The 24,361-nt window shown below is 44.7% G+C and overlaps 1 protein-coding gene across 3 annotated transcripts in view; it reads left to right on the top strand.

Annotated features, from left to right (window-relative positions):
• The window catches only part of CHRM2 (cholinergic receptor muscarinic 2), a 175,932-nt gene that overhangs the window by 24,982 nt on the left and 126,589 nt on the right, over window positions 1–24,361 (top strand). For 2 of the 3 annotated variants that reach the window (XM_028746317.2, XM_077935080.1), the window contains exon 2: window positions 890–1,048. The gene's annotated coding sequence lies outside the window, so the exon portion shown is untranslated. Of the gene's footprint in view, window positions 1–341; window positions 494–889; window positions 1,049–24,361 lie in introns of those variants that run through there. The other variant, XM_028746318.2, reaches the window with a different exon arrangement.

The following is a 24,361-nucleotide window of genomic DNA, read 5'->3' as shown; positions in this document are numbered from 1 at the left end:
TCCTGTTCGTGGGGAACTTTGGGGGAAGGGAAGGGGAGGAAAATCCGGGAGACAAGCATCATAATATCCATTTATTATTTATTTATCATTTGTCATCATCATCATCATTATTTCTGCATAAGGGACTCCTGCTATTTGGGTTGATCATGCCTGAATTTTCTAAGTCTCTCCTAGCTAGGGGTGGTGGTGGTGTTTATGTGGCTTGTGTGCCTTTGGAAAGCGGTTTCAATTCGGAGTGGGGCTGCAAGGAGCAGCGCCAATTCGGGAGCGGGGTGCGTGGGTAGCTGCTGCCCCGCGGCCGATGGGGATTTTTTTTGGCTGATGGCAAGGCGAGATGCCTCGGGTTTGAGGAAGACAGGACCTCGAGTGGCTTGCCTTGGCGCGCGCGCGCACAGCGCGATCCACAAGCCTGGTGTAAAGGCGAGGGCTTCTCTTGGAATCGATCGGGACTGGGAGCAGAGTCTTCGGGCGAAGCTGGCGTGAGCATCGAGCTGTGAGTTCGAGTTCGTGAAGCGGGGTGGGAATCCGAGACCGTCGCTTAAACTAAGTCGAGGGATCCGAGGGCGAGTCCTATATGGATGCTTATTGGAGACAGGCTTCCAGCGTTTGAGGGGGTTTAAATATTGGCTCAGGTAAGCTGAGGATCGAGCGGTGGTTGCTGTCTGTGGCATGATGAGCTAGCGGCTTTCCTCGCTTTCTAGCTGTGCAGCAAGATCCTGTGCACATACGGCTTACTCTCAGGGAGCCACTGAGTTCATTTAGGTTTACTCACGCAAGCCGGCATGCCTAGGACTGCAGCCAGCGCTCGTCTCTCTCCACCTCCTCTACAGCCCCAACTAATGTGTTTTTCATCCTCCTCCTCCTCCTCCCCCCACCCCTTTTTGGAAAGATATGGAAGAACAAGATACTGAGGCTACCGCTGGATTCTGACTCTTCCGCCGTCGCCTTCCTTCACCATCTCGCTCCCAGCTTTCTGTGGACTTCCCGATTTGCTGAAAATCTGCAACAGTGTGGAAAAGGAATGAAACTTCTTGGAACTGGATTACAGGTAGGAGGAGATTCCCCCCTGAAAAAAAAGTTCTTGCGATTTATCTACTGTTTATCTTGCATTTATCTCCTAAACCCTTTGCTCCCCACCCTCTTCCTGTTTCCAAATTCATGAGGACTGGAGGCTTGACTTTAGAAATCTTTCCAGGTTCAATCGTCTTCTGAAACAGGGCTATTTCTACATGAAACAAGAGCAGTTCGAATCTCCTTAAAAGAATGCATTCCTTATGAACGGTAGGCTGGAGTAGCTCCAAAATAGGAAGGGTGGCGGTAAATAGTTGTAGCATTTTAAAGACCAGCAGATTTATTATGGCATAAGCTTTGCGGACTAGAGTTTGCGTCATCTCTGCCAAGTTCTTTTGGCTTGTGGGACTTACGTTGCAATCCTGTATCTACTTACTCGGGAGTCAGTGTCAGTTAACTCAAAGGGCTTGCTCCGTTGAGTCCTGTCTCACAGATTCAGGCAGGAAGGCCAAGGAATATGCTTTGTGTATTTTATTTCAAAAAATGGATTGCTGAAAGAGCAAAGTTTGGGATCAGGGCGGTCTGAAAAAAAGGAGGGGTGATCCCTTATCAGGAAGATTAAGGACTGGAGATGGGGAAGAACAGGATGATGGAATGGGGACAATGCAGGACAATGCAGCCTGGCTGGTATTAAACACTTTTCAACTTCCTTGATCCCATTGCTAAGACTGTTCAGCCAGATCCAATTTGAGAATATTTGGAAGTAAGTGCTGGAGTTTGCTTCCTACTAGCAAGTTTAATTCGTGCATTTTAGGACCACTGCATTAAAAGCACTTCATGTCAGAAAAATTGTACTCATAGTTTGCCTGGCAAGGGCTCTTGAGTTCTAGATGAGCACAATTGAGGATGTAGTCCTATACATCCTTATATGAGACTAAGCCTCACCAAAGTCAGCTTCACTTGCTTCTGAGTAGACCTATTTAGACCTATTTAGGATTGTAGTATTTGTAGGAAAGGTCCATGCTAGAGTACATATTTTGCATGCAGAAGATCCCGGGTCCAGTTCTTAGTACCATCAGTTACAGAAGGGCTGGGAAAGGCCTCAGTCCCAGTTCCCGAACAGCCACCTCCAGTTCAAGTAGACAGCACAAGGGTAGGTGAACCAATGGTTAGAGTCACTCTAAGGCAGCTTCAGATGTTCCCAGTAGGAAAATCAGGTGCAGAACTCAGTGGGGTGGGGGAAGAGTAGCCAACCACAGGAGACTGTGCTAACACTGCATTTTCATAAAAATATTATTTGTGTAGTAGTGGGTTTCCCCCTTTCCCACCTGTGATCACTTTTTAAGCAAGCCAATTTTCCGTCCGGGTTGAATTTGCCCATGTAAGTAGTCTTGCTTGCGAAAGAAATAGGGAGAAGCCTAGGTTGAAGGGACCTCAGAGGTCATCTACTCCAACCCCTGCTCAATGCAGGATCTGCAATGCAGGGTGTTACTACAGCATCCTTGACAGATGACCACCCAGCCTTTGCTTAGATAAGCAAAGGAGAGACCCGCCACCTTTTAAGGCAGCTTTAGCGCTTCCTAATATTTAGCAGAAAGATTGTACCGGATGAGATTCACATGCCACTAATGGAGTTTAAGAGAAGATACCTCTCTGCGGGGGGTGGGGGGGTGGGGGTGACAATCAATAGGACCAGAGATGTATCATTGGAAGGAAGAAAGGAAGGGACAAAGTCTCTGGACCACTCTACAGGTTACAACCAAAATCTCCTCTTGTATGAATGACATTTATGTATGCCAAGTATACTTCTAAAGGGTGGATTGGCAAAGGCTTAGGGAAGCATAAGGACAGCGGCATAGTAGTAAATTCTGAAGTGTAGCAATCCCCGTGACTGAGCTCCTGCACCCATGTCCCTTCTAAGATATTAGGACAAAAACAAACTTTTGTCTAAATGCTGACATGATGGTTTCAATGCTAAGGCAGTTTTATTTATTCTTCCCCTGCTCCCGCTTTGCCTAACATTCAGCCCGACAAAGAGTTGCGATAAACTCAAAAGATTGCTTACTATTTTGTGACGCTTTTAGTTGGCCCTCATAAAGAGATCTTGGAATCTTTCAAAGCAATCACGGTGGTTTAAACATGTAGCCATGCATGCTAGCATAATCTATGTTTCCCTCTGGTGCATTTCACTTTTTTGGGGGGGAGGACTTTATCTGGCATGCAGGGGACTGGCGATTTAGCACCCCAAGAGACTTCATCATTGTCTCTGCTCTTGAAGAAGTGGTGGCGCTTTGTCCCCGCCTGTCCGTAATCTACTGCACCACTGTGTGGTTTGGCAGGGGGAGCTTCTCAGGTTCTAAGAACAGGTATCTGAGGAAATTGCAGGCGGGAGACTGGAAAGAGATGGAATTCTGTGTCTAGAGGAAACTTGACTCCTTTCTCCCACCCCACCTCACCTGCCTTTGTAATGCTCATTCCGTAGGTTATTGCCCAGTATCCACTAAGACTGCTGGACCACCTAGCGCAATATTATCTTCACTGCCTGGCAGTGGTTTCCCAGGGGTCTTTCCCCAGACCTTTCTGGAGCTCCCAGGGTTTGGACCAGGGACCTTCTGCATCCAAAGCAGATGCTCTGATACTGAGCTAAGGCCCTTACCCACCCCCATATAGATCACCCGCCAGGGCTTCCTCAACCATATGGTGCATGGGTATTGCTCCGTTCAGGTGACCCACACTAGCTTGCAAGCATCCCACTTGCATACCAATTTTAAAGGCGCTTGCTCTGGGATAATTGGCTTGAGGACTGTAATCGTGTGCTTCCTCTTATGATGCACCATTAGCACAGAGCTGAGGAGAGGGGGCAAAGGACTAGAGTGCCTTCCAGAGCAAGAAGGCAGCATAGGCCAGGTCTCCCTCCTTGTGTTTGATTTCAGATTTAATTCAGCCAAGGAAATTATTTCTATTTCTTTGTGGTTCCTTGCCAGTGTAGCATTGTTTAATGTTGAGCAGCTATGTCATTTGTGGGTTTCTTCCATATTTCCTTAAGAATAATTTCTTAGAGAGAGTCTTCTTGCCTAGAGTACATTTCCCCTGCCCTAGTGTGCGTGCAGTTTTGAAGGCATGCATCGTTTAAATGTGGTAGATGAAAATCCTTTAATCCTTTAATCCATGCCCATTCCAAGACCATGGGTGATCCAGTCCATTTCTCCTGATGCAAAGAGTTTTGTTTTTAAAAATTATATTTGGTGAAATTTTGGGATGTTGATGGAAAATGGCAAATGTTCCAACCAGGAATGTACTATTCTGTTTGTCCACTCATCAGTAGCAGTACAGAGCTCACAATCTTGTCACAGAAAACTCACTCCTGGTTTTCCGCATCACAAGATTCCTTAATCTCATCAGCCTAGTATAGGGGTGTGTGTGTTGTTGTTGTTGCATATCTACTGCAAACTAATCCTAGGTCTACCAATAGATCCCAATCTATCATCCTTGAAGCTCTCACTGCAAACCACTCAGAGATCTCCCAGTAGATCTCCTACTACCCCCCTTGCAGATCTACTGCTGACCATTTGAAGACCTACCAATAGGTCCCAGTTTCTACCATTTGGCCACTCCCACACTTAGGGAATTCTGCTTTGGGGCAGCGTGGCTGTCACCGGTTAGTATTTCATCCCCTGTCCCCTTTGTGTTAAAGAAATCCTCCCACTTTTTCCACGCTGCAGCTGCTGTTGCACAAACTGAAAACCTTCAGCACATTTGCAAGACGGGGGAGAAAAAAATAGTCCATTTGTTCCAAATGCCAAAGCAGCCCTCAGCCCAGGAAGCTGTTGTATGTGTTGGAAGAAGGAGTGGCTGGTTCTTAAAATAATAATTGGGGGGGGGGATGCTCCTCGTCGTTGCAAAGAAGTTTTATTTATCCTCTGTTCGTCATCAGAAAGCTGGTTCCATCTGAAGATGTTTTGAGGTCTGGGGGTGGGGGTAGCCCTCAAATTAAATGCTGCCGTGGAGCTTCCACCCCCCTCTCCCTGCTTAATGGGGAACCTGGTTGCAGTAAATCAAAGATTCACTCATTTGGAGCCTAATTAATCAGCATCCCACTGTAGTGAAACAACGCTTTCTTCCTAATGGAACCTTTGAAACTAGCATGTGGATCACAGCGAGGTCTCCAAGAGACATCAGGAGGGGAAAGCTCTTCAGTGTGAAACACATTTTATTTATGTTTGGCTACTGTGGCTTTCGGCTTTATTCTGAAATGTTTCTGTTTGCCTCTCCCTTGGTCTTCTTCCTCCTTTTTTTGCTGCTGAAACACACAAAACTCCAAGCCCGTGGTCACAGTTCCTTTAATGTGCACTCACAGTGCTGGTTTTTAAAATCTGCATTCATGTGGCAGTTATCCAAATTGCATATGGATCCTGCGTTTTATTATAAAATACCACCATTTGATGCATTGTTTCTCAAACCAGTTTCATGCCAGCTGGAGTCCTCGAGCCATTCCTGATTCCTCTCTAGCCAAGGTGTGGACTAGTATAGGGTCAAGACATGCCACCCTGTCAATGTCCCTGGTCTGCACACCAACAGAAATGAATCTGACACTAATGAAGCTATGCTGGTGTGAACTGCTAGGGGAGAAAGGGCTGTGAAATGCACCGAAAACAAAAACTTGGATGTGCTCAAAAGCAATGATGTGAACACACCCTGGGACATTGGGGTGCCCATGTATTTTGGACTTCAATCACTTTCTGAGTCCCCCAGTAATAAGCAGGTGGAAAAGAGAGAGAGAGAGAAGTTTGGTATGTGAGTGAGTCTTTACTGGCCAATGTGACTGCAGATTTGCATCAGAAATAGTTTTTTTGTTTGTTTACAGCTTGGCATGCAAAAACGGCAGGCAGCTTAAAATCTCTCTCTCTCTCTCTGCATGCGTAGTAAAACTGCATCCAAACCCCGTCTCAAATAATAAGAGGTCTTTTAAGAAATATATATGGTTTCCTTTTTAATTTCACTTTTTGAGGAGACACAGTAGAAGCATCTGAGACTTTCAGAGACACTCGTCCTCATCTGGGTAAAGGAGGTTTTCCAAATAAAACTCGCTGCTGCTGTGCAACGCTCAATGTACTGAGACAGCTCGAAGACACAGGATAAGACAGAAATCCAGATAGCAGATAAGAAGGGCATCCTTTCGGCTGCTAATGAAACACACCTTGATGGTTGCATAGGGAGAAATGGGCAGCCGTTCTGTTTCTCCAGCTTTCCCACAGGAGAACACTCAAAACTGCAAGTGAAACATGGCACTGCTGCAACGGACAGCCAAAGCCTCCTGCTAGAGGAATATAACAAAGTGGGACCTGCAACAAAATGTGGCAGAAAATCTTTGCCCGCTCATAGGAGTGGTCCAGTTCAGGGTTGCAACTAGCCACCAATGCCTTCAGTGTGGTGTGGTGGTTAGAGCGATGGACTAGGGTCTGGGAGACCAGCGTTCAAATACCCACTTGGCCATGGTTAAGCTCACTGGGCCAGTCACTACCTCTCAGTCTAACCAGCCCCGTAGGGTTGTTTCAGGGATTAAATGAGGAGGGACAGAACCATCTTGAGCTCTTTGGAGAAAAGGTGGGGTATAAATGAAAAAAAGCAATCTTATAAGCAGCTGAGGCTGCCCCACCAACCTCAGTTTGCACCCACCTGCTTGACTTTATGCTTACTGCCAGTTGAGATGGGGGAATCTGTCTGCCGTTGGCTCTGGCTGCACCTACTGTGGGCCTGTCCGTTAAGGTTGTTGCAAGTGGATTCCTTGATTTGGACCTCGTGTAGAGTACAAAATGAATTTGCTTTCCACCACAATAAAGATTTTCAAAGCTTTACTGGAAACAGTTTCAAGATGGTTACAAAAAAACTTTGCAAAATACAAAATAGCTCATTGCTCTTAAGCAAGCAATGTGGTCCCATCTTCTTTTTAGTCCTTGGTGCAGTTCAATAAACTTTCCTCTTTCTGATCCCAGAGGGAGATGCTATGCTTGTTCATCACTCCGGTTTCACTTTCCTGAAGAGAGATTGCAGCTCCGGTTTCCGGTGATGAGTCATCAGTTAGTCTAAAGACTAAAATGGAAATATCCAGCCGCATTCGCCAGAGACAAACCTCTTGCCTGATGGACACCTCTCTGCATAGCATTTTAAATTCAAACATTGAAACAATTGCATTTTATGCCTATTAAATTAATACCTTTAGCCCTCCCACCCTACCAGTCCCAAAAGGCACCAGCCAGCACTGATTATAAGCTGTTAAGGGTTCGGACAGGCCAAATCCTTTTCTGCCCCCACTCCCTCCTTCAGTTTTACATCATTCATTTGCAATGGACATAGCGTTCCATTGCTTCTGGACCAAATATGCTTAATCTTCACTGGGCTGCTCTGCGGTGGGTGGAGGATTCCTCCTTGTTTTTTGGTTTTTTGTTTTGTTTTTGTGTGTGTTTTTTACTGTACTGCTTCAAAAAAGCCAGCATTCCCTGAACATGCTGATTTCTCCTTATTAGTTCTCAGTGGCCCCGTTTAATCTCCAGTCCTGTCGGCACTGAGTCTGCCATTAGTGGGGAGAGTGATGTAACAATGCAGATCCCTTGCTCTTCTTTTATGGAGCAACATATCCCACGATCTCTTCCTCCTTAAGTACCTGAATGCCTCCATCTCATGGTATATGGCGACATCGCTCCCCTTCCTTTCAATGACATATCTACAACCTTTGGGCTTGCTGTTCCAAGAACATCAGCTTCACTATCCTTTCGGTTACGATGACTGCATTCTGGCTTTTAGTGCTCTTTCTCCACGTAACCTCCTAAGTGCCCCATGGGCTTTAGCAGCCCGGTGAGATTGGATTACCTAGGCCACTTGGCAAGTGTCATTTCAGGGAAGCGACTTCTATTCTGCAGTGTGTGCAGGGCTAATGGGAATGTCTGCTTTGCAATCCCCGAGGGTACCGAATGCTCTATAAATGCCAGTTCTAGGTTCTGGGGTTCTCTTGTACAAGATGCTCTCTGCCCTCCCTATGTGTGCTCACATTCTCCTCCTCGCCACTCTTGTGACTTCCACTCCACTTGCCTTCCCTTTTGGACCCCATTCCAAGAGCAACCCAATGGGATGTTTATTGCTATTAAGGGCCCCAAATCAAGGGCTGCTCACCTTTGCAGGCCCACAGGCTCATCTGGATTTTTGAGAGAGTGCCATGGGTCACTTTTTACCATTGCCCCCTCTTTTCATAGGGGCTGAGGGAAGGGACCAAAGGTCAATTGAAGAGCACTTAGAATGCCCCATGGAGGACCTTAAGGTCCATAAATAGCCACACTCTAGAGGTCCTGGGCCCTAAGGAAGTTAGATTAGCCTCGACCAGAGCCAGGGCTTTTTCAACACTGGCTCCAGCCTGGTGGAACGCTCTGCCTCATGAGACCAGGGCCCTGCAGGATCTGATTTCTTTCCGCAGGGCCTGTAAGACAGAGTTGTTCCACCTGGCCTTTGGCTTGGAGCCAATTTGATTCCCTCCCCCTCTTTCTTTTTCCTTTCTCCTCCTGTGATGAGGCTGCATTTTAATGTTTCAATGTTGTATTTTAATCTTGTTTTTAAGTTGTATTCATTCAACTTGTTTTTATTATTGCTTTTTAGCCACCCTGAGTCCGGCCTTGACTGGGGAGGGCGGGGTATAAATAAAATTTATTATTATTATTAATCATAGGATTGTAGAGTTGGAGGGTCCCTGAGTATCATCTAGTCCAACCGCCTGCAATGCAGGAATATACAGCTGACCCATACAGGGATCGAACCTGCAACCTTGGCTTTATCAGCATCACGCTCTAACCAACTGAGCTATTTTGCATGCGGAACACATTCCAGGTTCAATCCCTGGCATCTCCAGATAGAGCTAGGGCTGATTCCTGCCTGAAACCCTGGAGTCGATGGTGGCAATAAATGGAGCAGTGGTCTGACTCAGTATAACTTCCTGTGCTCCTCTGTTGACGCTGATTTTTAGTCTTTGCTTGGATTTGGGAATCGATTTAACATTGGAATTGCTGTGATTTTCACAATTTTGTCTATATTTTTTCCAGCTGCTTTAAGTGAGTCCTTTGGAGGGCATAATGCGCACGCACACTTGTACCACCTCTCCAAGGGTAGAGGACTAAGCTTGTGGGAGGCTACAGCTCCTCCCGTCGCTCACCTGGAGAAAGTGAGCAACAAGGAGAAGGAGCAGCAGGAGGCTTCGGATGCTAGTGTTGGACCTTCTACCAAGTAGCAGTTTTTGGCAGGGGCCCAACAATGCCGACTTCTGATGCCGGCTCTGATTCTTCCATCTAGAGATGTGCTGCGTTGCATCCGGTCCTTTGTCCAAGTGAGGTTGGTGAGGACACGCACCTCTGCTTTCTCAGAGCTAGTGCCCATGACACAGAATGTGAATCCTGGCCATATCTGCTTGGCTTCTTCCCTTGCTCTTTTCTCTTTGACAGGTGAAAAATGTCTCTTGGAGTGACATGGGACCAGGCCATGTTTTTAGCCCATCACAGATATATTTATGGTAGCTTTAGTCCAGCTGGACCTTTCTGCTTCTAAGATTGTTTATGTGTGGGGTTTTTTTTAAATACAAATAAAATAAAATTATGCTGTTTAATGTTGCGTGCCTCTCCGAGTGCCATTTGGCAGAGAGATAGGTCTATAAATATCCGAAATAAATTAGTGGCTGGCGTGTAATTGCAAAGAGCATTGAGTTGCGAGTGATCCAGGAAGCCCATATTTCAAACTTCACCCAGTCCTTGAACTCAGTAGTCTGCCTTAGATAAGCCAACAGCTCAGAACTCTTTACTCATTAACTCCATTTGCAGGACATAAACACTGGCCTGCTGCACAGAGTTGTTGTAAGGAATCCTGAGATGTGGAACATTTTAACTATGAATCTAGCTATCTATTTATAAATCACCTTTTGCTAACAATTACGCGCACCAATGATACCCTGATATGGCAGTAAGTAAAAACAACAACAGGGAACTGATGGGTTGTATCCACAGTTCTTCTAGACCAGGCTTCCTCAACCGCATCCCTCCAGATGTTTTGAGACTACAATTCCCATCATCCCTGACCACTGGTCCTACTAGCTAGGGATCATGGGAGTTGTAGGCCAAAAACATCTGGAGGGCCGAGGTTGAGGAAGCCTGTTCTAGACCCATTGAAGTTAGTGGATATGGCTCTAACTTAGTTTCATTAAATTAAATGAAGGTCTACTCTGAGTAAGGCCAGCATTGGAAACAATCCAATGTTTTTATGTAGCAACACCCAAAGTTGTTATAGAATTTAAGGCTGTTGCCCACTGAATGACACTTCACACTATTGATTACATGACTTTTAGTTGATGGATTTAAACAGATAGTTCAATTGACATACATTACTATATGGGTAAAAGCAATATTTCTGAAACAGGAAGTGTTCAAGGCTGCTGCCCTATTCATACTTATATAAGAATAAGTCCCATTGGACTCCATGATTCTTATTTCTGAGCATATATGTATAGGATAGGACTGTAAATTATATATTCATGAGTCAGGAAGGTATACTTTAGAAGAAATATTCTTTGTCAGAAAAAGTGCTGGGGGAGATCACTATCTGCAGTTTTTAAAAGCACTTTCACCAAAAGTGTGTGTGTGTGTGTGTGTGTGTATTCAAACCTGCTGCCCAATTAGCGAGGGACACCACTGTCAATTAAAAGTTTTTAAACTGATTGATCTGATCGATCAGTTGATCGAACATTGCAGCCCTAATGTAATTATTTAATACATAGATAAAAATTTGTACTCCAGTTAGCAAGTGGATAAGGTTGCAGTTGGACTGTAAGACTGCAATCCTATATGCACTGACTAGAGAACAAAGGGGATTTACTCTCAAGTCAAATTAAGTAAAATCTCAGTTGGATTTTCTTCCTTCCTGTAGGATTTATTTGTTTTTATTGACCTGTAGAAGTCTTTATATACTGTCCTCTCATAAAATATCGGGTAAGTGTCTAGCAACACAAAAACATTTTTCAAAAAACCATTAAAAACAGTACCAAAAAAATCATTAAAATGACTGGCTCCTCAAGAAAAAATTAAACAACTGCATAAGTCTGCCACCATAAAGTCTTCAGGAGACGCCTGGAAGTCTAAAGCAAGGGTGCCTGCTGAATCTCTGACGGAAGAGTCGTCCACAGTATGGTACCAGTGACACTAAATAGCAGACTTCTGGTTGAGGCCAGTTGACTCGGCTGGGATATAAGGGTTCAGGCAGGTAATCTGGGCCCAAGTTGTTCAGGGCTTTGCATATCAATGCAAGGGCTTCAAATGTGGCCTAGTAGTCTATGGGCAGCCAGTGCAGATGTTTTAACAGGGCTGCTGAACATCTGTCCCCATCAACTAGCTACTGAATTCTGCTGGTGCCTCCAGGCCATGTCCAGGGGCAGCCTCACATAGAGTGCATTACAGTAATTCAGCCACAAGGTTACCACTGTGTGGACTACAGAGCCCAGGTTCTCATGATTCCTATAAGGCCATTCCTAGCCACAGAGGTCACTTGGGCCTCTAATTACAGATGGGTCCAGGAGTACACATGCTCCTCTAGAGGGAGTGCAACCCCACTGAGAAAAGTCAACTGGCCTATCTTCTGGACACAAGAACCACCCACCCAGAGAGCCCTCATCTTCCCAGGATTAAAACTCAGTTTATTGGCCCTCACTCATTCCCCAGCATTAGAGCTTTGGCTCAACAGCCTCCGTTGATCATGCTTGTCGTGTTGCACTCAGAGCAGGATTTTGGCAGGGAGACATCCAGGACGTAGCTCAGCAGAAAGGTTGGTTTATCACATTTTGAAGTGAAGTGAGACACACTACTGCTGAAAAAGATAAGCCAATGCAAGACCATTTAAAAATCTGGAGTCTAAATTGCCATAAGCACACCACTGATTTCAGTGTGAGTGTGTGAGAGAGATTTGCAAGAAAGTCAGTCATTTTTGGAGACAATTGGAGGGATAACCTACCCATTCTGCCAGTTCATACATTTTGAGTATCACTTTTTCATAACCAGATAGCCACATTCTGTGCACATAGCACACATGGGTTGTTAAGCTGTCAAAGCAGGGAAGTCCAGATGTACTTTCCAAAATTTCTCTGGAACTGTAAGCATCAATCGGGTGTTGTGATTTTTGTACCTGATGTTTTCTGGGCAAATTTGTAACCACCCCAACCATAAATACCTATGCACATAACAGCTCATTCTATAGTGCATAGGGATAATGGGAATGACAGCTCAAAACATCTGGAGGCATCGGTTGGGGAAGGGTTGCTTGATGACGCCTAGGTTGTCCAGGTGTGCTGTATTGGTAGATCTCCTGCAACTAATGGGTTTCCTATAATAATAATAATAATAATAATAAATTTTATTTATATCCCGCCCTCCCCAGCCAAAGCCAGGCTCAGGGCGGCTAACAACAATAAAACAGTACAAAAGTACAGCATAAACAACATTCTAAAATCATTCATTCTAAAATTAATTAATTAGAATAAATGCACCTCAAACCCCTTTGATTGGTACAAGTAATAGAATCATAGAATTGCAGAGCTGGAAAGGTTCATTCTAGTCCAACCTCCTGCAATGCAGGAATCTCAACTGAAGCATCCATGAAAGATGGCTGTCCAACCTCTGTTTAAAAACCTCCCAAAAAAAGTAGAAATCTGCAAGCATAACTACTGCTCATCAGAATTTGTAATTATGGGAATGCATTTACTACCCTTGGATAAATCACCTTATACTCTATAAGAGCTTTTCAAGAACATCAACCTCCTTTGGCAACTGCTGTTCATTCTTGCACATCCGTTCCCTTTCAATGAACTTGACCACTGAGTTCTTTTTTTATCCCTCTGACTCATTTTTTTTCCAGCTTTGTGTTTCCTTTGCTCCCCCCCCCCCTTTAAAAATGCCTGACGGGAACCTCTTAATGCTATTGATTAATCCCAAGCACGTTAGCTTGACTGAAGTCACCCACCAAAACATTTTTATCTTCCTTTATATGATGACCTACATATGCAATATTCATGTGTGTGTGTGTGTGTGTGTGTGTGAGAGAGAGAGAGAACGAACACACACACACACACACACACACACACACATACACTGTTACCAAAGAGCTCAGTTACAAAAGATAGGAAAGCTGGGTCTTAAGATCTCCCCCCTGCATATATAGACCTGCTAGGAATGTTTTCTTTTGCTTGTGAGATGGAGAAAAAAGTAGACTCCAAATGGACAATGGTTTCCAGTAGGGGTGAATGGCTTTCCTCAAAGAATTATGGGAGCTGTAGTTTGTTAAGCGTGCTGAGAGCTGTTTGGTGGCCTATTCAAGGGTTGCCATATGTCTGGATTTTCCCAGATGTTACTGGGATTCCAAAGGCAGAAATGCTCAACAACTTTAGGGGTTTCCTTAAAAAAAAAAGTTCAACAACTTTCGGGGCATCCTGATTTATACTTTCAGAAATATGGCAACCCTACCTTATCCCCCTCCCAGAGCTACAGTTCTCAGAGTTCCCTGTGAAGAAGGCTTGACTGTTAAACCGCCCAAAGTTCTGTAGCTCTGAGAGGGGATCTGAGGTGGTCTAACAACTCTCAGCACCCTTAACAAACCGCAGCTCCCATAATTCTTTGGGGTGAGCCATGACTGTTTAAAGTGGCATGACACTGCTCTAAATGCATGGCTTGAATGTAGCCAGAGACAACACTCATCTAGATAATCCCATGGTCCTGAATGGGGTATCTGTGCCCCTGAAGGACCAGGTGCGCAGCCTGGGAGTCATTCTGGACTCACAGCTGTCCATGGAGGCACAGGTCAAATCTGTGTCCAGGGCAGCTGTTTACCAGCTCCATCTGGTATGTAGGCTGAGACCCTATCTGCCTGCGGACTGTCTCACCAGAGTGGTACATGCTCTGGTTATCTCCCGCTTGGACTACTGCAATGCACTCTACGGGGGGCTACCTTTGAAGGTGACTCGGAAACTACAACTAATCCAGAATGCGGCAGCTAGACTGGTGACTGGGGGCGGCCACCGAGACCATATAACACTGTACATTTCCGAGCACAATTTAAAGTGTTGGTGCTGACCTTTAAAGCCCTAAATGGCCTCGGTCCAGTATACCTGAAGGAGCGTCTCCACCCCCATCATTCTGCCCAGATGCTGAGGTCCAGCGCCGAGGGCCTTCTGGCGGTTCCCTCATTGCGAGAAGCAAAGCTACAGGGAACCAGGCAGAGGGCCTTCTCGGTAGTGGCGCCCGCCCTGTGGAACGCCCTTCCAGCAGATGTCAAAGCGATAAACAACTACCTGACATTCAGAAGACATCTTAAGGCAGTCCTGTTCAGGGAAGTTTTTAACGTGTGATATTTTACTGTATTTTTGGTTTTTATGGAAGCCGCCCAGAGTGGCTGGGGAGGCCCAGCCAGATGGGCGGGGTATAAATAATAAATTATTATTATTATTATTATTATTATTATTATTATTATTATTCAGATATTTGCCTCCTTATGACATCCCTTATTTGATATTTAATTGTTTTGTGGGTTTCCTCAATTCTACTCTTCCCCAATTTCAGTTTAACTACATAGGAGATGTTTTACTATTCAGTACCACCTAGCAGAAAAAAAGATGGAAAACCACACAGGTGCAGAATACCTGACTATTCTCAAGCAGAAAATATCTCTGAAAGCACAGCATGAGATATAATGATATAATATCAATCCCACATTCCACATTTTCACAGATGGAATTATTATATCTCACTCCATATTTCCTTAGATTTATTTTGCTTGAGATTACTAAAATATCAGTTTTGCATCTGAAATGGTTTCCCACTTTGGCTTCTTTTTACATTCAATCCAGAATTGCAGCATATACATTTTGTCCTTTTACTGAGGCACCCATGTCCTGCTTCCCATTGTGAGGTAAAATACCTCACGAAAGCAATCTCAGCATAAGTATGCAGAATCTCATTGATATAATCTCTCTTTTTGGGTGGGGGTGGCAGTGGCAGGGGTGTGTATTATCAATGCACATAACTACAAATATATGTTGGTAATAGGAAAATACCGGTACGTGAATTGAAATCTGTGGCAAATGGTGGGCCCAGCACTCTATATGCCATTATGTGTGACTCTATTTTTTAAAAAGAATTGGTTACTTTATAATTGGTTACTAGAAGCAATTTCAGCAAGTATCCCAATAAAGAAAAAATGAAGACACACACACACGACCAAATAATTTGGAAACCCGTAATCCAGAGAGCAATTCATAGGAGGAGAATTCAGGAAACATTCAGGAAGTCTGATCCAGCAACAAATCATCGAAGTATAGTGTTGGAAGGGACCCCATGGGTCATCTATTCCAACCCCCTGCAATGCAGGAATCTGCACCCAAATGGGGTTCAAACCTGTAACCTTGGCATTGTTATAAGAAAAAAACCTGCCCTTTCCTCCTTATGGGGTATTCAAGAGTCCGTATAGAGTGGGTCCCCTAGCCAGAGTATATTGAGAAGCAAAGCGGCTAGTAAGCCTGATCTTTATTAACTGTTGCAACAGGGTCCCCACTCACCACATGCAGAAGGGAGGAGGAACCCAGAACCATGGTGTGCGAGCCCTTTATATAACTTTTGAAGTTGTCCACCCTGCAGCCCAAAACCACCCACCCCAAAAACATCATACATACATCACAGAAGGAAGTGGTCTACATTAGAAGAGGCGGTCTACAGCAGAAATCCTGTTTGCCAGGATACCTGATAATGGTCACTGATTGCATTACCTGGGCAGCCTGGCCATTCTTTTGTGTTGGTTAATACTTTAGTTCCTGAATGCAGGTCACAGGCTCACCCTATTCATACACAATTACACCCTTAAGAGAGGATTTGTAAGCGAAAAGACAAAGGGAAGACTTTCCCCAATCCCACCCTCCTTTCAGAGAAATATATTGAGGTCAATTTGGGAGAGTCAAAATGGCTTCAGGATTGCTCTCCTGTCCTATTTCAGACACGTGGTTTATATACTTATGTATGTGTTTGCCTTGTACATTTATGAACATTTAACTTATACTTGAGACCTTAGAATTCTTATAACAGCATTATCAGTACCACACTATCCAACTGAGCTAACCGGTGCTATTCTTAAATTCTTAGGTGTGACTTAGGAAAGGGTGTGGCCTGAGGAGATTTCTGAGGGCCAGAGGCGGAGAGAGAGAGGTGTCTGGATGGCTGTATTTGGTTGGTGGACTTGAGGCCTCTGACCCTCTTGCTACAGAAGAGTAAGTTGGCTGAAGCAAAATGAATTGGGTAGCAGAACTGAGTAATGAGAAGTGTGTCTGCTTCTCTTTACTACCTCCCGGTCATGTCTGAGAGAACTAGGAATCACCTGAGCTCTTTACTAATTCTGCAAGGAGTTCAAAGGGTGAGACCCTACCATGGGAACAAACATAAAAGAGATTCCAAAAATGGCTGGCTGGTTGCTTCACAATTGGAGCCAGTGCAGAATCATTCTGCTTCTATTCACAACTGGGTTTTGCAAGAGCAGGATTAGTCATTCTTAGGACCTCAAAATGTGTAAAAGGACAGTGTAAAACATTTAAAGAATCCCACAGAACAAGTTTATTGCAGTGTTATTTGCAGCACAATAACTCATTTTAATTACAAGACCTTCGGAGTATTAAAAAAAAGTCAATATATTGGTATGCTTCCTGAATCTCAAGTTTTCCCACCATTGTTAGCTAGCACGAAATATTAGTTCTTCCTTCTTCTTTGTTATTCATTTGTTTTGACAGGTCTTAAGGGCCAATCTGTTAAAGTCTGAATCACCAAAACATAGGGGTGGGGGAATGAAATAGCTGTGATAACCCTGGCCCCCATATTTTGGGGGCCACCATGTCTGGCAATGACAGCCATAAGCAGCCATAAACAACATCTCCCATCGACCTTGCAAGCAGGATCCCAACCTCCCCCCTTCCTAGAAAATGTCAAGGAGGGAGGAGAAATCGGAGGGCTTCACACTGCCAGTATCACAGAGAGAGGAAGGAGATACATGCTGCCGCCACTAAAATGACGGCAAAGCAACAACAGAAAGTAAACCACTGCCACCACCACCATCACCACAAAGAGGAGGAGGAGAGTCAGGGGAAACATCAAGGCAATGGGAGACCCACACGCTGTGATTTGCCCCCGACCCCTCCTCCTAGGAAGGGTGCTGCCCATTCACACACTAATCCTGATTTTGGGGTGCATCAGATGTGACTTGGAATGGCATCTTCTTCTCTGGCGATCACTCATAGATGAATAAGATTGTCTTCCATAAACACAGTTTTAAAAGTGAGACTGTGAGTGATTGTGGAGGCTAATTCTGGATCCACACATCTTTCCACAGCGGGGACATAGGTTTCTGTGCGGGAGTTGATCACGGTGTGGATTTGCCAAATGTGTCTTCCTCTTAGCGCGTTTCTCCCTTTCATCTTGAGTTTGAGTGTCTTCAAAACCCATGATACCTTTGGGTTTCCCTGCGAATGGCCTGGTCCTCAAACACTCTGCACTTCAATCGGGAGAAAGCTGCACTCGCAGAGCTCAGGTGATGCTGGAGTTCGGCATCACTATTGGCCCTTGTGGAAAGATAACTGCCCAGGTAGGAGAAGTGATCAACATTTTCCAATGTTACACCATTGATTGGAGTTGTGGTGCTGCAGAGGGGTTGTTTTGTGCTTGAATGGCATCACAAGCTGGTCCATGGCATCATGTTGGTAGTGAGATGGCTGTCTGCAGATGCAGGGGAGCATCATTGTGCAAAGCTGTCTCACAGCACATAATGCGGTCCAGAAGTTTCATGGCTCATATCTGTTGAAACGTGAGAGACTCTTTGCTTCAGGAGGCTGGAGTCAGTGCTGTTATTTTGTTCTACCCCAGACCATGATTATTTCCTGGGAGCTATTATGACTCTCACCTGTTCACTGCTTCTACGGGCTGAACGTCTAATGTTGCAAACAATTAAGTAGACCTCTGTAGTAGTTTGCATCCCAAAGTCACTAATTCCATTGAAGTGTGTCTTTTTATAATGTTGCCGCAATTAATCTTGCAGTTTTGCTTTGTTGTCCCTGGGAGCTTAAGGTGAAGGGTGGGAAATAAATAAATAATAGTTGTAATTCAACACAACTAGAAGAAGTTAGCTCCTAAGGCACCACACAAACACTCCAAGGTGGCTTTAGCTCTTGTCAAAATTCTTGTCACCATGCTGAAAACTGAGATGACACCCTTTCTGGTATCGGAAAGGTGATCCCTGAAGAGCCAATCTAAACCCATCCTTGCAGACTTCTCAAATGAAGTGTACAACTTTTATTTACCCAGACTTTTAATTAGTTCTCCTGCTTTAATATCTTTGTCCTTCCCGTATTGCAAGTTTTATTGCTTCCCCATTGTGATAACAATTATCTTCTCCCCCTTTTGTTGGTGTTGCTGTAACGTCCTCTAATGTTGTTAATTGTTGTTTTTTTATTGTGCGTTTAAAATTTTATGTGGTTATATTGGGCTATGTGCCTTTCGGCAGATGGGTAGAAGATACATGATTGAAATAAATAGATAAGGCTGCAATGCCAACGTCACTCGCCTAGGAGTAAAACCCGCTGAATCTCAAGGCTGGGAAAATAAGAAACCGAGAGAATTAAAATTGACATCCCTTGTATTGCTTTATTGGAGATTCTGCAACCCACAAGTCTGCTCACATTTTATTTCCATGAGTGCGCATTCTCTCTCCCCTCCACATACCCTGAGTGACTTTCATCTTTTTTTGTCATGTATTCTTGAATCCCCCTGATAATGTGACCATGTGGTCCCCAGCTTTTTTGGCCCAGAGGTGCATTTGGGAATTTGAGAAATCCCCGTAGGGACCACAGGATATCCATCTCACACAAGAAAACCTGATGATCCTCATAAGGTAAAGGTAAAGGTACCCCTGCCCGTACAGGCCAGTCTTGACAGACTCTAGGGTTGTGCGCCCATCTCACTTAAGAGGCCGGGGGCCAGCGCTGTCCGGAGACACTTCCGGGTCACGTGGCCAGCGTGACATCGCTGCTCTGGCGAGCCAGAGCCGCACACGGAAACGCCGTTTACCTTCCCGCCAGTAAGCGGTCCCTATTTATCTACTTGCACCCGGGAGTGCTTTCGAACTGCTAGGTTGGCAGGCGCTGGGACCGAACGACGGGAGCGCACCCCGCCACGGGGATTCGAACCGCTGACCTTTCGATCGGCAAGCCCTAGGCGCTGAGGCTTTTACCCACAGCGCCACCCGCGTCCCGATGATCCTCATAGTGCCCCCCTAAAACAATAGACATAACACCAACTCCCCCCCTAAAAAAAGTGAAGAATCGACAAAATTAGGCAATGTTCCCCCCTCCCCCATGGGCAAAACACCCCCAATCAAAGACTAAATATGTAAATGGCCTCCAAAAGCTGCCTCCCCAAAAAGATTGGACAATCCCTCCAAATGAAAATAAGCAAGCAAAAGACAACGCTTTTTAAAAATCCAAAATGTAGGCAAGATACACACACCAAAGAAAGAAATAAAAAAAAAAACTAGGAAAGCAGCCTCATGAGGGGTGTTCTGGGAGAGGCAAGAAGTTGGGGTACCTGGAAATGTCAATTTCCAGCCAGGTCAGCACCTTCCCTCAGCATTTTCCATGCTGCCTGGGGTTGAAGGGAACTGGAGCCCAACAACATCTAGAACACACATAGGGAAACTCCAGCCCTCCAGATGTTTGGGACTAAAATTCCCACCATCCCTAGCTAACAGGTCCAGTGGTCAGGGATGATGGGAATTGTAGTCCCAAACATCTGGAGGGCCGGAGTTTGCCTATGCCTGATCTAAAAGGCCAGAGGTGCCCTTACTCCTGACAGAAGAGGATGCTTGAAAAGTTCCCGGTTGAGATCCTTCCTACTTCAGAACCTAATTATGGGACAACAACTGCTCAAATGGTGGTTTAAGGCTGTTATCCTAAACCTTGAGAGGAAGCTCCATTACATTTAACAGGATTTAAGTAGACATAGTTAAGATTGCGCTGTAAAGTCTCCAGTTATTGGGGCAGAGGTAGGGACCACTTAATGAAACTCACTAACCTCGCCTTCTGCTTGCCCACCCAATTCAGTCAAATCATACCTTCTAAATAAACCAGTATGAGGACCATCACAATAAGTGCAGGAGGCATCTCCCTCTGACTCATCAGTAATTTGAGCGCTGCATATTTTACACCAAGTTCAGGTAAATCAAAGCCCCAAAATCGGAGAGATATTTGGAAAGTGAGAATTCCATAAGCACCTTTAGAAATGACAGTGTACCAGTGCAATGAATAAACACATTAAATTGACTCTTCTCGCATTCTTCGCTGTATCAGCCACTTTAGGCAGGCAGGTCTTCAACAATGATATCCTGTATACTATGAGCTCTGTTTGCTGAACTTTATGTAGCTGAAATGACACTATCGATGCACAAGCAGAAGGTATAAGCTGGCTTGGGGAAGCTCAACAATAGCAGAACAACAACAAAAATCCCACTTTGGTCTCCTGAAAGAATGTGCAGCTGGTTGAACCCGTGCACCAGAGCATACCTCAGTGGTAGAACAGCTGCTTTGCATGCAGAAGGTCCCAGGTTCAAACCTTAGCATCTCCAGATAGGGCTGGAAAAAGTCTCCTGCCCTGAATCCTGGACAGTTGCTGCCGGTCAGTGGGGGCTGTACTGACCTAGATGGACCAATTGATCTGGCTTTGTATAAGGCAGTTTCCTTTACATTTTGATGCAGGTCCTGCCTGGCAGTTCCTCAGGCTAAATAGCTGATGGCCTTTTTCTCTCTCTTTTTTTCTCTTTTTTCTTTTTTGAAAACTACCCGGTCTCTGCCATCCAAGTCTGTTCCAAATGATCTAGACAGCACAGCTTTCTTATCAGGCTTGGCCACTTCATTTCTGAATTCCTTTGGCATTCTTGGCTCTCCCATCTAGGACTTGTGACATGGTTGCTTGTTTAGTTTCCCAGATTTTTCCATCACCTCCTCTTGGACACCTCAACAGCTATCAGTGAGTGTATTTTTAAAAGAAGGCGGAAGGGTATAGATAGCCCTTCCACATCCTCTGCTCTGTGCCAAGATGCAAATAATCCTTAGTTTTCTTTCTGTTTCTGTACCTCCTTAAGCATGCCCATCTTTTTTTTATGTCGGTTTTTCCCTTCCTTCCTTTCATGCATTATTACTATGACTGATCAACCCTATACAGCTTAGGCCCAGGCTATCTGAAAGACCATATTATCCCATGCAAACCTGCCCAGGCTCTGGCATCTTCAGAGAAGGCATTTCTCTCTCTCTGACCACCCTTAGAGGCTGGCTTGGTGGGGAAGCAGGAGAGGGCCTTCTCGGTGGCTGCTCCTAGACTTTGGTACTCCCTTCCTAGAGAAGCTAGATGGGCTGCTTCACTGGCGGGTGAAGAGTGTTCTTTTCTGACAGGCCTTTTTTTAAAAAAAGGAAAGTATAGTGTTGTGCTGCTTTTATTATCTGTATTTTAATAGATTTCTTTGTTATATTGTTTTAATTCTATTTGCTTTTTAATGGTGACCTTCTATATGCTATCAGATTTTTGTATGTTATCTGCATTGCTTTAATTGGTGCAATATGCTTTGAGTTCCAGCCTGGGGGAAAGGTGGGATATAAATAGAGTGGTACCTCGGGTTAAGAACTTAATTCGTTCCAGAGGTCCGTTCTTAACCTGAAACTGTTCTTAACCTGAAGCACCACTTTAGCTAATGGAGCCTCCCGCTGCCGCCCCTCTGCCGGAGCACGATTTCTGTTCTCATCCTGAAGCAAAGTTCTTAACCCGAGGTACTATTTCTGGATTAGCAGAGTCTGTAACCTGAAGCATCTGTCACCTGAGGTACCACTGTAATAGAATAACAGAATCTTAGAGTTGGAAGGGACCCAAAGCTCATCTAGCCCAACCCCCTGAAATGCAGGAATCTCAGCTAAAGCACCCATGACAGGTAGCAAAAACCTCACCACCCCCAAATGTTAAGTTGGAATCTCCCTTCTTGCAACTTAAAGCCGTCGCCTCGAGTCCTACCCTCAAGAGCAGGAGAAATCAAGCATGCCCCCTCTTCCATGTGATAGCCCTTAAGATATTTGAAGATGGCTATCATATCTCCTCTCAGTCTCCTCTTTTCCAGGCTAAACATACCCAGTTCCTTCAAGGCTTCCTTGTAAAGCTCAGTTTCCAGACCCTTGATCATCTTGGTTGCCCTCCTCTGCACTCGTTCCAGCTTGTCAATATCCTTCTTATAAAAAATAAAATAAAATAAAATAATAAAATAAAATAAAATAAAATAAAATAAAATAAAATAAAATAAAATAAAATAAAATAAAAAAATAAAATAAAATAAAATAAAATAAAATAAAATAAAATAAAATAATGAAGAAATGCAGCAACATATTGATGGTCTCAATTGTCCTGGAAGTACCAATGTTATGCTATGAGGTGATGTCAGCGTAGGAACCTGGGCAGTTGCCTTAGGCATTGCCCAAGGCCAAGCTCATCATACCAGCTTAATTTATCGCAGATCCACTTTTGATCCTGATTAGCCACTCCATCTCCCCCCACCAGTTTAACCTTAGAACAACCCTGTGAGGTAAGGTAGGCTGATGAGAGAGTATGGCTGGCCCCAGTGGGTATGAATTCTGGGGCAGGCTTTCGAAAGAGAAAGGAAATAACAAACTGAGCAGAGACGCCTGGCGCCGAACCTAAGGTTGGGGAAATGAAAACCTGAAATGGACAGATTCCTTCACATCCATCTGACCTCCAGAACTGACCCTCTCTTTCACCCTCTTAGAGAGATGTGGGTGATATAATAATGAATGAATTGTAGAACAGTTTACATCATTTGATAGGCTCGCGATCACCCTCCAAGATGCACATTCACCCTTAGCTGCAAGAATTGTAACTCTGTGTGTATGTTGTTGAACTCCCCTTCCTCAGAAGCAGCCACATGAACAACCTGAGCCTCTTATTCTGCTTTGACATCTTCTCTGGCTCCGTGAACTTAAATATAGAGTAGAAATCACCAGCTCCCATTTATTAGGCTTATGTTTGCTTTCCGTGAGCACAAGGTACTTGACATATCATGCTTCTCACTGGGTACCAGGGAACTAGAAGTATGTTCCCCTCCCCCAATGATGACTGCAAGCATTCTTTCCAAGCATCTACTTTTCATCCAAGGTTTCAGAGTTAATAAGAATAATGATTATATCCTGTGCTTTCTTAATGTCCTTGGGAGAAGGCAAGGCATATGGCAATTTGCTTTACAGCCTGTTAAACTGGAGGTCGAATAACTTTGTAATTCTGTGACTAGACCTCCAAAAGACTATTTTGTACAGACTTGAGCATCCTTGACATGACTATTTTTGCCCTGACAGCTAAATGGAACCTCCATATTCAGAGGCAGTATATAATGTGTGAGGTGGTGGGTGCACAACAGAGCTCATGCCTTCATCGCCTAGAAACTAGAGTGTTGGGCTAGCTAGATCTTTGGTCTGATTCTGTAGGGCTTCATCTTGTGTTATGAGACTCCCAGAGGTGTTTAAAACAACCACCACAAAATTTCTATTGCTTATGGTTGCAAACATTTGCTTGAATCTATGTAGATAATGTCGGGTGAAATTTCCAAAGCTGGGGGAGTCTGAGCTTAGTGGACCTGTGCGTGTGTGTGTGTGATAGTGAGAGAGAGAGAGAGAGAGAGAGAGAGAGAGAGAGAGAGGGAGAGATGCTCTCCATATCTACTTGCCCTTTGCTGTAGCTAGAAGGAGAATTAATAATGCACAGCTAAGAGGGTATTTAGGGACGCGGGTGGCACTGTGGGTTAAACCACAGAGCCTAGGACTTGCCGATCAGAAGGTTGGCAGTTTGAATCCCCGCAACAGGGTGAGCTCCCGTTGCTCGGCCCCTGCTCCTGCCAACCTAGCAGTTCTAAAGCACGTCAAAGTGCAAGTAGATAAATAGGTACTGCTCTGGCAGGAAGGTAAATGGTGTTTCCGTGTGCTGCTCTGGTTCACCAGAAGTGGCTTAGTCATGCTGGCCACATGACCTGGAAGCTGTACGCCGGTTCCCTCAGCCTGTAAAGTGAGATGAGCACTGCAACCCAAGAGTCATCCACAACTGGACCTAATGATCAGGGGTCACTTTACCTTTACCTTTAAGAGGGTATTTGCACATGGGTTCTATGTGTACAATTGATCAGGTTGAAGAAGTATTCTTGTCTTGGTTTATAATTTAGG

This window comes from Podarcis muralis, chromosome 10, assembly GCF_964188315.1.
Source record: "Podarcis muralis chromosome 10, rPodMur119.hap1.1, whole genome shotgun sequence".
In the NCBI taxonomy this organism is placed as follows: domain Eukaryota; kingdom Metazoa; phylum Chordata; class Lepidosauria; order Squamata; family Lacertidae; genus Podarcis; species Podarcis muralis.
The sequence above is the reverse complement of the archived record's forward strand: the minus strand, read 5'-3'. Positions and strand labels throughout refer to the sequence as shown.